The following is an 11,635-nucleotide window of genomic DNA, read 5'->3' as shown; positions in this document are numbered from 1 at the left end:
TTACTATTATTCTTATTTTACAGATGGGAAAACTGAAAAATAGAGAGCTGAATTAACTTGGAATTATCACCCAGTTAGTTCCTGATAAGGCATAAATTGGACCCAACCTCTCTAGTTCTAGGGCTCACACTCTTAACACTATGCATTGTGTTCCCTGTTAATACACATTTCAACTAGCTTGTTCACTTTGCTCCTCAACAAACAGCTTACCAGGGTTGCCAACAAGTGCAAAGATGAGAGAGAAAAACTTATGGGCAGATGTATATATGGAATAACCTCCTAATAATTTCAAGAACTCAAGACAAAATTTGTCTAGCTGGTGAGGTGCCTGCTCCTTGGGTATTTAAAAAAAAAAAGAAATCTCAAGGACAACTAACTCAAAGGCAGTGTTTCTCAACCTGGGGTGACTATACCTTCCAAGTAACATTTGATAATATCTTAAATCATTGTCACAGCTGGGGATTGGGTTCTAATGATACCTAGAGTGATTGCAGCCATGAAATTAAAAGACGCTTACTTCTTGGAAGGAAAGTTATGACCTACCTAGATAGCATATTAAAAAGCAGAGACATTACTTTGTCAACAAAGGTCTGTCTAGTCAAGGCTATGGTTTTTCCAGTGGTGATGTATGGATGTGAGAGTTGGACTATGAAGAAAGCTGAGCGCCGAAGAATTGATGCTTTTGAACTGTGGTGTTGGAGAAGACTCTTGAGAGTCCCTTGGACTGCAAGGACATCCAACCAGTCCATCCTAAAGGAGATCAGTCCTGGGTGTTCATTGGAGGGTCTGATGTTGAAGCTGAAACTCCAGTACTTTGGCCACCTGATGCGAAGAGCTGACTCATTTGAAAAGACCCTGATGCTGGGGAAGATTGAGGGCAGGAGGAGAAGGGGATGATAGAGGATGAGATGGTTGGATGAGATGAGATTACTGACTCAATGGACATGGGTTTGGGTGGACTCTGGGAGTTGGTGATGGACAGGGAGGCCTGGAGTGCTGCAGTTCATGGGGCTGCAAAGAGTCAGACATGACTGAGTGACTGAACTGAACTGAACTGAGAGGGTAAAGACCAGGGATGACGATAAGCACTTTACAATGCACAGAACAGCCCTCCTCCTCATGCCCCACAAAGAATTATCTGACCTTGCTCAATAGTGTTACTGTTGAAAACCACTGCTTTAGGAGGTGTTGAGACTTTCAGCTCCTGAAATGCATTATATGGAACATTCTCTACTACTATGTTGTTTAATAAGGTGGTCACTTGCCGTGTGTGTCTAAAGTAAAGTAAAATTAAATTAAATTAAAATTTTGATTCCTCAGTTGCACTAGCCACATTTCAAATGCTCAAATTTATGACTGATGGTCACTATACCAGACAGTGTCAGTTTATAGAAAATTTCCATCATCTCAGAAAGTTCTTTTGAATAATGCTGCTGCAAGGTCTTCTTTTACTCTGAAATTCTATTAAATATCTCAAGCTGTAGTTCCTTGCATGTTATGAGAAACAAAACATTCAAATGGTGATTTTAATAACAGATAAAACAGGACATGTATATTCACATCATAAAAATAATCTTTTAAATGTGAATGTTTCAAATATATTTGATGGCTTATGTCCTTGTTAAGAATCTGATTTACATGTTTATAAGATCATTAAAACAGGGAAGAAAGTATAAACAGAATTAGCAAAGCCACTACCAATTGAAGCTCAAGGGAAGGTCTTGAGGCAGCTCTGAAATTACAACCTAAACCAAAGATGTTTATTAAGTTGTAGAATTTTTTCTAGTTTAACTTTTTTTGGTTTGGAATTACATAGTAGTTTTTAGAGACCACAAAGTTCTTAAAGAATCTAGTGAAATACACTGACTCTCTCTTCCCAAGGGGGACTGTGAACACACAGATACTTACAGATACACTTGCCTATACAATTCATGCAATCAGCGACTTCCCAAAGTGAAGGGAAACCCTCTGTTTCCCAGCTAATCCTCGCCCATCACCCTTATTTCACAGATGAGGACAATGAGGTTCTGAGAAATTAAGTGACTTGCCCAAGTTTACACAGTGCAAGAAGATGGACACTTCCTGAGTCAGAAGATGGACATTCTAATTCCCAAGCTTCACACATTAATTAAGAAGTAACTAACCGACTGTGTGATATAAGATACACTTGTACTATCTAAATTCTTTTGCTTGGCTTCTATGAAGGAAAGGGAGGAAGGCCATGTTTAAAATGTAAAGGAATGGACTCTAAAACTGCCAGAGGGTTCAGCTCAGTTCAGTCGCTCAGTCGAGTCTGACTCTTTGCAACCCCATGGCCTGCAGCACACCAGGCTTCCCTGTCCATCACCAACTCCGAGAGGTTGCTCAAACTCACGTCCATCGAGTCAGTGATGCCATCCAACCATCTCATCCTCTGTCGTCCCGTTCTCCTGCCAGAGGGTAGAAGAGAGAAATGCAAGTCCATTTACTATTCCACAGACTGGGTTGTGTGGGCTTCCCTGATAGCTCAGTTGGTTAAGAATCCACCTGCAATGCAGGAGACCCCGAGTTTGATTCCTGGATTGGGAAGATCCGCTGGAGAAAGGATAGGCTACCCACTGCAGTATTCTTGGGCTTCCCTAATGGCTCAGCTGATAAAGAATCTTCCTGCAGTGAGGGAGACCTGGGTTCAACCCCTGGGTTGGGAAGATCCCCTGGAGAAGAGAAAGGCTACCCACTCCAGTATTCTGCCTGGAGAATTCCATGGACTGTATAATCCATGGGGTTACAGAGTCGGACATGACTAAGCGACTTTCCCTTTCATGTACTGGATTGTGTAGCTCTGGATGAAGAAGCATATTCCTTAATTTCTGATTTTGAATTTTATCAGCAGCCTTCTCCTTTGAGAATTCATTGCCTTTCTCCATACAACACATTCCTAGTAGTAATATGAACTCCCACCCAAATGCCTCCATCTTTCTCATCTAGTCTTCAGGAAGCAGAGTTTGTGAATTCCCCTTTGAATAGCTCATTAAGTTATTTGCTTTTTTTCCTGCCTCCAGTCTCCTGTGTTCTGTGTCCTTATTTGTGCTTTTTCTTTAAAGCCAACAAAGAGCCTAGAAAACTCCCTTATGTAAAATTCCAAAATTCAATTGTGTATTTTGTTTCTCGGCTTAATTATAAGAATCTGTGCCTGCTCTATACTTACAGCTTTTCAAAGTGTGCTATTATGTGGAATGGCAAACAGAAGCAAAAGGTAGCAAACCTCATTGAGGTCTAATCCACACAGAGCTGTCCCTATTGAAATACTGTAAATAGAAATAATATTCAAGTGAAAAGAAATTGCCTTTAGATCTATGCCCAATAGATCTACTTACAAATCCCAAACAAAGCTTAATGTGTTAAGTACACTTAGCCCAATGTCTGGAACATAACAATCAGTTAAAAAAATATTTGTTGAGTGAATACACTATTTCCATTTCCCCCCTTGCCATTCACATTCTGCTCTCCATCCTCTTCCGCCTGTCTCTGTCCTGATGCCTGTGGAATGCATTATCCAGGCATTTTTGCTGCATGTCCAATGGCTACAGGCAACAGGAGATTGGCACATGGAAGAGAGACACTAAGAACCTCTTCTCACTCCCCTCTCCTTCTGCACTTTGCCCCCGGTGTGACTCTCTTCCCCTTACGAGCACAGCTCCCACGAGGTGGTTCTTCTTGCATGGCACCAGCTCTCATTGGGCTTCAGAAACATTATTCCCTCCTTGTGTCCCTTTAGGTCTAAGGCTAATAACAATTTCTTACGTTATTATGTCCTGGCTGTCTCCACATCCATTTTGGTTTCTTCAGCTCTGCCCACATCATAGTAAACCATTTTGTGCTTGTCCATTTGGGCTGCTATATAACAAAACATCGTAAACTGGGTGGCTTAGTGAGAAATTTATTTCTCTCTAGATTTCTGGAGGCTAGGAAGTCTAAGATCAAAGCATCAGCAGATTCTGTGGTGAAACCCCACTTCCTAGATAACCATTTTGGTTTTGTTGTAACTTTATATGGTAGAAGGGATGAGGAAATCTCTCTTAGTTCTAAGAGCCCTAATCTCATTCATGATCTTCTTACCTCCAAAGGCCTCCTCCTCCTAATACCATCACCTTGAGGGTTAGGATTTCAATGATGCAAACATTCAGCCCATAGCACCATCTCTTCATTAAACTGCTCAGTTGAACCAGGCAAGTTAAATTTTGTTTTTCATTACCTTGACAAATGAAACAGCTAGATAAATGAAAAGAATTAGAAAACCAACTTAAAGTAATTTTGAATGTATAATTTTTAACATTAAGTAATAAATCTATAAAGATAAAAATTACTTCCTCAAATATGAAAATCTCAGCAATTGAGATCTGACTTAAATATAAGTTTCAATATACAAAAATTTGCATTCATGTTTATATAATATACGTCAGGGGCAGTTAAAGTAATTGAGAAAATTGATCTAGGTGTCAAAAAAAAGCATTAATAAATGATAATGGGCAATTAGCTTGTACCTCCGTTATAGAAGGGAAGTTTGCTACATGTTCGTATGTATTTGCCCTATAATCAATCCTTGTTGTTGTTTAGTCGCTAAGTCATGTTCGACTCTTTTGTGACCCCATGGACTGTAGCCCACCAGGTTCCCCTGTCCAAGGGATTTCCCAGGCAAGAATACTGGAGTGAGCTGCCATTTCCTTGTCCAGGGGATATTTCCCACTCAGGGATCTAACCCACATCTCCTGCATTGACCGGTGGATTCTTTAGCACTGAGCCACCAGAGAAGCCCATAAGCAGTCCTGCTGCTGCTGCTGCTGCTGCTAAGTCGATTCAGTCGTGTCCGACTCTGTGCGACCCCATAGATGGCAGCCCACCGGGCCCCACCGTCCCTGGGATTCTCCAGGCAAGAACACTGGAGTGGGTTGCCATTTCCTCCTCCAATGCATGAAAGTGAAAAGTGAAAGGGAAGTCGCCCGGTCGTGTCTGACTCTTAGCGACCCCATGGACTGCAGCCTACCAGGCTCCTCCATCCATGGGATTTTCCAGGCAAGAGTACTGGAGTGGGTTGCCATTGCCTTCTCCGATAAGCAGTCCTAACCAATCACAAAATTTATGCAGCCTGATACAGCATCTACAGTCCAATTTCTGACTTATTATAGAACAGAATCTTATCACTACATGGACTGAGAGAGTCCAAGTGGAGCTCAACATAGATAGGCATGAGTTGATTTCAGGTTACAGGTATGAGCAATTGGGAAACACCTCATAAACAAAAGGTCTAGTCATCCTAAGTCATCAGGAACATGGTGTGAATTGCTTTAGTGAAAGAGGCAGGTTGAAAGCCAATGTCATGTTCAAAGTTAGGGTGGGTAGGTGGCAGCCTGGAGATACCAGTCCATCTCTGAATTAATGCGTTCTTTCTTTTCTCCCACACACACTTTCTAGCATGCTGGCACTTGCTCTGTTTCACTGTTACTCTCTCTTATTATAATACATTCCAATTATGTTACTTATTTTAAGAAGTAGTAAATAGTCAGTAAAGAAAAAATACCACAGAAATAAAGATAAGCGAAAGGAAAATAAAACATAAGATGACCCAGAATATTTCCATCTTAAGATAAACAGTTTATACACTAAAAGACTAAATCCTTCAGTAGATGCTGATTGATGGCTAACTAAGTGAATAGGTAGATATTTCCTAGCAAAAACTAATCAAATGTAGATGGCTTATACCTTGCTGTTTTCACTTAATAATATGTTTTAATATCTTTCCAAGTTTATTGCCCACGCTTTCACAGCAGTGTTTTTGTAGCTGAAAAATATTCTGTAGTATAAATTTGCCCTTATTGGCTTACCCAGTTCCCAATCGTTGGACATTTAGATTCTTTCCAATACCCGCCCCCCCCATTTTAAACAATACTGTAAAAGATAATCCTTGTAATTGCTCGCTACTGTTATTATCTGAAATTTTTAGTGTAAGGGCAATTGGTTAACCTTCTTACCTCTGAGGTATGGTTGTGATTACAGCAAGATGCAATAATCATAGACTAAGTTCAGTTTTGAAAGGAAAGAATCTATATATTCAATCTAGTGTCACTTCTGGCACCTAGGTCCTGTCAGCTACCAAAACTTTTTCCCCACACATGGCAATATTAACAGGGTAATCTTGAGGCACTAGTTAATATTTTATTTAACATTTCTTTTTTCTAATGAATACACAGCAGTAAAATTAAAGGAGACATGCATTCTTTTCTAATTCTCCCCATACCCACATCTAGGAACTATGTGTAAGACACTTCACAAATTGGCATGCAAATGCATATGTATATACCTGAATGTCTCCATTGGGTGGCCCATGCTGTCTTTACTGTTTCCATCAAAAAAAATTCATAGGTTACCACGTGTTTTGTACTACTTACCCCACTATGCTGATTACAACCTAGCAAGTCATAGATTCACTATAGATGGTGCAAAGGCCCCATCTAAAGCTGGCCTAAGGCTCAAAGAGCATCCTGACTAACATTTCTGCTGGCGGGGAGCCTGCCTTTTACAGAATGATTATCAGATAGGCTGGAACTTTTCTTCTACAAAATAACTAGAGGCTCAGACATTTAAAAAAAAAACAACAACAACTTCTTAGCGCCCTTTGTATACCTAACACCATGGTAAGTGCTCAGGTTTAAGTAGTAAGCAAAAGTGAAAGGTTCCTCCTAGGCCTCACAAAGACTCATACCCAAATGCAGACTGTCGGGGGTGTAGCAGGTACTCAACAAATTAAATGAATTAACACATGTCAAGCACTTAGGACAGAGCTTGGCACATAGTAGGTGCTGTATAAGTGGTATTAAGAGTGCTAGATAAATAGTAGTAGTAGCAGTAGCATCAATAGCAATAGTAATATTATTTGTGGAATAATGAGTGAAGAAAGACAGGAAACCCGGAGAAGCAGGTAGTGAACAAAAGCTACAAAGCTGAAGATACTATGAGGCAGACAGATCTGTAGAGAAGTTAGATGTAAGCAGCAGAAATGTAGACAGAGAATTAAAAAGGGACAGAAGTTGAACCATGAAGATAGAAAATAAGCAATAAATATAAGAAAACCAAAGCAACAATATTGATATCAGGGGGAAGAAATTGCAAAACAGAAATTACTGGAGCTAAAAAGAAGCACTTCAAAATGATAACAGTGCAATTAATTAGGAAGACAAAGCAATCATAATTGTTTATGTCTAAGAAGAGAGCTTCAAAATACATGAAACAAAAATTTACAGACATTTATCCTGCTGACATTATCCGATATGAATCATTCAAGAAATATAAAAACCCAAACAACTGAAGCCCACTTCCAACTCTGTGGGAATGAGGAAACTGAGGAAGGGAGATTTTGTAACTTGGCCAGGATCACAAGGCTAGCAGGTAATAGGTGTCATATACCAGAGCATATTTAGCAAATACTACCAGCAAGTTTGAGGCTTCCCTGGTAGCTCAAACAGTAAAGAATCCACCTGCAATGCAGAAGAACCAGGTTTGATCCCTGGGTCGGGAAGATACCCTGGAAAAGGGAATGGCTACTCTCTCCAGTATTTTTCCCTGCAGAATTCCATGGACAGAGGAGCCTGGCGGGCTACAGTCCAAGGGGTTGCAAAGAGTCTGACATGATTGACCGACTAACACTTTTTCACTAACAAGTTTGCCACCAAGGAATATTGAGTAATGAAATCTAGGCTATATTTGGCCAAAAAAAATCCTCTGCCACAAAATTTAATAGCCTAGATCCTTGTTTGGTGATCTCGTGAAGCAAAGAAATTTAATCCAGGCCCCCCACCCCACCCAAAACAATAAACGTTAGTAAAAGTGATTTCCCCAAATCCAAGTGTGGTTGTTAACAAGGCTCTGGAAAACACTGTAGCGTGGACTTGTTTCTACTCACTCTTCTTTCCATGCAAAGTGCTTTTTCACACCTCAGTTCATTCTCAAAAGGAATTCCATCTCTCTAATGTTCCCTTCTACTCCTTTTATAAGTGTTTATTAAGGCTTGTCTCCTCCATTTGATAGTGAACTCTGTGAGGGAGTGAAAGAAGAAAGAAAACCAGCATTTGAATATGTACCTGTGATGAACTCAGCACTCTTGTGGGAAATTAACAAACATCATTTGGGTAGGCAGGAACCAAGTCCAAATTCATCTTTATAGACTCAATGCTTTATAGACTCAGTACAATGCTGTACTGCATGGTTTTGCAGTCTGTAGGTAAACACAAATTCCTTCTTTGTTTTTTGGACTCTGATGCACTTTGTTGCATGCAAACATATTTTGAAAATCATATATTAATCAGCTTGGTACCATAAGGCAAAGTCCAAAAGTAACAGATGATTGATATAATGCAAAAGACAAAGTGAAGATACTAAAATGAAATTAGGATGTAGAAACCTAAAAGCTCCCCAGAGAAATGCTTAGAGAGCAAAGTGAAACTCGGTGAGTTAGGAAAGCAGAAAAGGATACCACTGGCAGAAAAACAACCAAGTCAGAGAGGGAGCATCATTAAGATGATTTAGTACAGAATTCACTTTAGGAGAAAACACTTGCAGGGAGGGAAAGAATGGAAAAAAGCAAACTGACATTCCAATTCATCTCTTTGCTGTTAAGATAATTCTGTACCTGCAGGGAATTAATTACATCTCAGAGTAACACTTAGACTCAACTCATATTGTAACCTTGCCTTGTGGTTGAATTGACTAGTCCATGAAGACTCCCTAATTATACAAGTTTTGGTTTATGTCTTGCAACTAGTCCTAACCTTCAAAACCAGAAATAAATCCTTAGATCATGGATGGGATCTCACCATTCTTGGTTTACTATTTTCTACCTTTATATTGACAGTTGATTGCCACTCTAGCATTTTCTCTAAAGGGTCTCAATTGAAGGGGAAAATGGATTGGTTTATTGCTCTGGGTCTGTCTTTTCTTGCTGAATTGATTTCTTCCATTTTGATTTCTCTCTGTCCTAATCATTTTGATTAATTAATTACTCTTTGGTCATATTTATCTTCAATTTTTACCTCTCCTGGATCTTCCATATTAAAAAAAAAAAGGTTCCTGCCCTATATGTCTTCATCCATTCAAAGCCAAATGTCTTGGAGAATCATCTGTATTTGTATCCCCAATTCTCCACCCTCTTCTGTGTTGACATTCCACTAAACCCCTTCTCACCAAAGTGATCAATGACCTCCCAGTGCCAAATCCACCTGATGTGTCTTCAGCCCTTATTTGGTTTGACTTCTTTGCAGAATTAAACAATTTAGCACATCTTCCGTTTTTAAGCTCTCCTATATTTGCTTCCACAAACTGCTATCTCCAGGTTTTCCTGCTGCTATTCTTGAAGCACATTCTCAGTTTTCCTACTAGAGTGCTTTTCCTCCATGTTGCCTCCTTAAACGCATCTGTTCTGCAAAGTTCCATCTCTGGGTCTTTGCCAACTTAATCCTCTCTCCTTGAGAAATCTTGTCCACTCCCATGATTTGGATGACCACTCATACACTGGGCACAGTAACATCAGTATCTTCAGGGCAAATCATTCTCTTGAGTTTCAAAAAACAAATCTAACTGCCTCATTTTATTTCTTTTCTTCCCAAATTTATTTCTCCATTTAGTTATATATCTGGGTGAAGGCCACATCCATTCACTCAGACAGAAATTTTAGAATTGTCTTTAATTCCCTGTTCTTACCCAATTTTCACAGTAAGGCAATCACCAAGCCTAGTCGATTCCCCCAAATAGCTCTCAATTCCATCTCTTATTTTCTTTCCTTATCATTTCTGCCCTGCTGCTGCTGCTGCTGCTAAGTCACTTCAGTCGTGTCTGACTCTGTGTGACCCCATAGACGGCAGCCCACCAGGCTCCCGCGTCCCTGGGATTCTCCAGGCAAGAACACTGGAGTGGGTTGCCATTTCCTTCTCCAATGCATGAAAGTGAAAAGTGAAACTGAAGTCGCTCAGTCGTATCCGACTCTTAGCGACCCCATGGACTGCAACCTACCAGGATCCTCCATCCATGGGATTTTCCAGGCAAGAGTACTGGAGTGGGGTGCCATGGCCTTCTCCGATTTCTGCCCTAGATAACTGCTAAATACATCCTAAATGCAATTCCTATATCCTTCTCTTGTCTTTGTCCAGTTTACTGTTCTTGCTTGTGCAGGAATTTGCATTTTTGAGATTAAATCCGTCATTCATTAATGCAGGGGTACCCAACCTCCAGAATCTAATGCCTGATATCCGAGGTGGAGCTGATGTAATAATAATAGAAATAAAGTGCACAATAAATGTAATATACTCGAATCATTCCAAAACCAGCCTCTTCCATTTCCATGGAAAAATTGTCTTCTACAAAACTGATCCCTGGTGTCAAAAAGTTTGGGGACTGCTGCTGATGATACCCCACTGGTTTCTGGGTAAAGTTTAAGTGCTTTCACATGGCCATCAGTGTCCTCTTAGTCTAGCCCTGTCTTCCTTTCATGCTGCAGCAGAGGGTTTGTTGTCTCCCACAACTAATCTCCTCTTGATTCCTGGCACTCTCCAGCTAAAACTACATTTCCCATGAGGATAGGTGTAGCCACAGGATGAAGTTTGTGTCTTACTTGTTTAAAAGAATATTGCTTGCCCCAGACATCCTTGCTTTCTGTGTCCTTAAGCTAGAACCAGACATGTCTGTGACCCATCTTCAACTGTGCAAAGGCAAAGGGATGAGATGGTTCCCATAGAGCAAAGCTGCCCATCAACCTCGGCCAGCAAGACAGTCATGTGAGAAGCAAATAAAAATCCATATTATTTGGGGTGCTGTATTGTGGGGAATGCCCTGGCGGCTTAGCAATAAAAAACCCGCCTGCCAATGCTCGCCAATTTAAGAGATGGGGGTTTGACCCCCTGAGTCAGGAAGATCCCCTGGAGAAGGAAATGGCAACACACTCCAGAACTCTTACCTGAGAAATCCCATGGACAGAGGAGCCTGGTGGGCTACACTCCATGGGGTTGCAAAGAGTTGAACATGACTTAATGACTAAACAACAACAACAATTGTGGGGTCTTTTACTGCTTTATCTTAGCCTTTTCCCTAACTAGCTGAAAGCCTTCTCCTCGGGCAATATATGTGTTGTTTCAAGCCACTAAAGTTGTGGTAATCTGTGCAGAATAAATTGGAAACTAATAGAAGTAGTATTATCAGCTGAATGAACTTGGACAAAATATTTAATCTACCTATACCTTGGTCTCCTCTTATAAAGTAGGGATAATATTCTTTCTGTGATTTTGAAGACTGAATTAGATATTATATCAAAAGATTTTGGCAGAGTGTTTGGCACATGGTAAGCACTCTGTAAACAGTAGTAATCACTATTAATAATATCCTCATTGTTATTATTGTTCACTGATTTGCCTAGTACTTCTGATTGGAGAGGAAGGAAGAGACAGAGGAAAAAAAGACAAAACAATAAACATCTCTCTCAGAAATCTTCAGGCGTATTTGGTTTAGCTCTGTTGTAAACTGTCTTTTAAATTCACAGAATGTACTTCATTTCGTTCTGCTTTCTCTCTCTCGCTTTAGGTATTAAGATCTATTTTAAATTTAGTCAAAGTCCCCT

Source organism: Bos grunniens, chromosome 4, assembly GCF_055505025.1.
Source record: "Bos grunniens cultivar Pamir isolate PY7600 chromosome 4, Bosgru_T2T1.0, whole genome shotgun sequence".
In the NCBI taxonomy this organism is placed as follows: domain Eukaryota; kingdom Metazoa; phylum Chordata; class Mammalia; order Artiodactyla; family Bovidae; genus Bos; species Bos grunniens.
Note: the sequence above shows the minus strand (reverse complement) of the source record.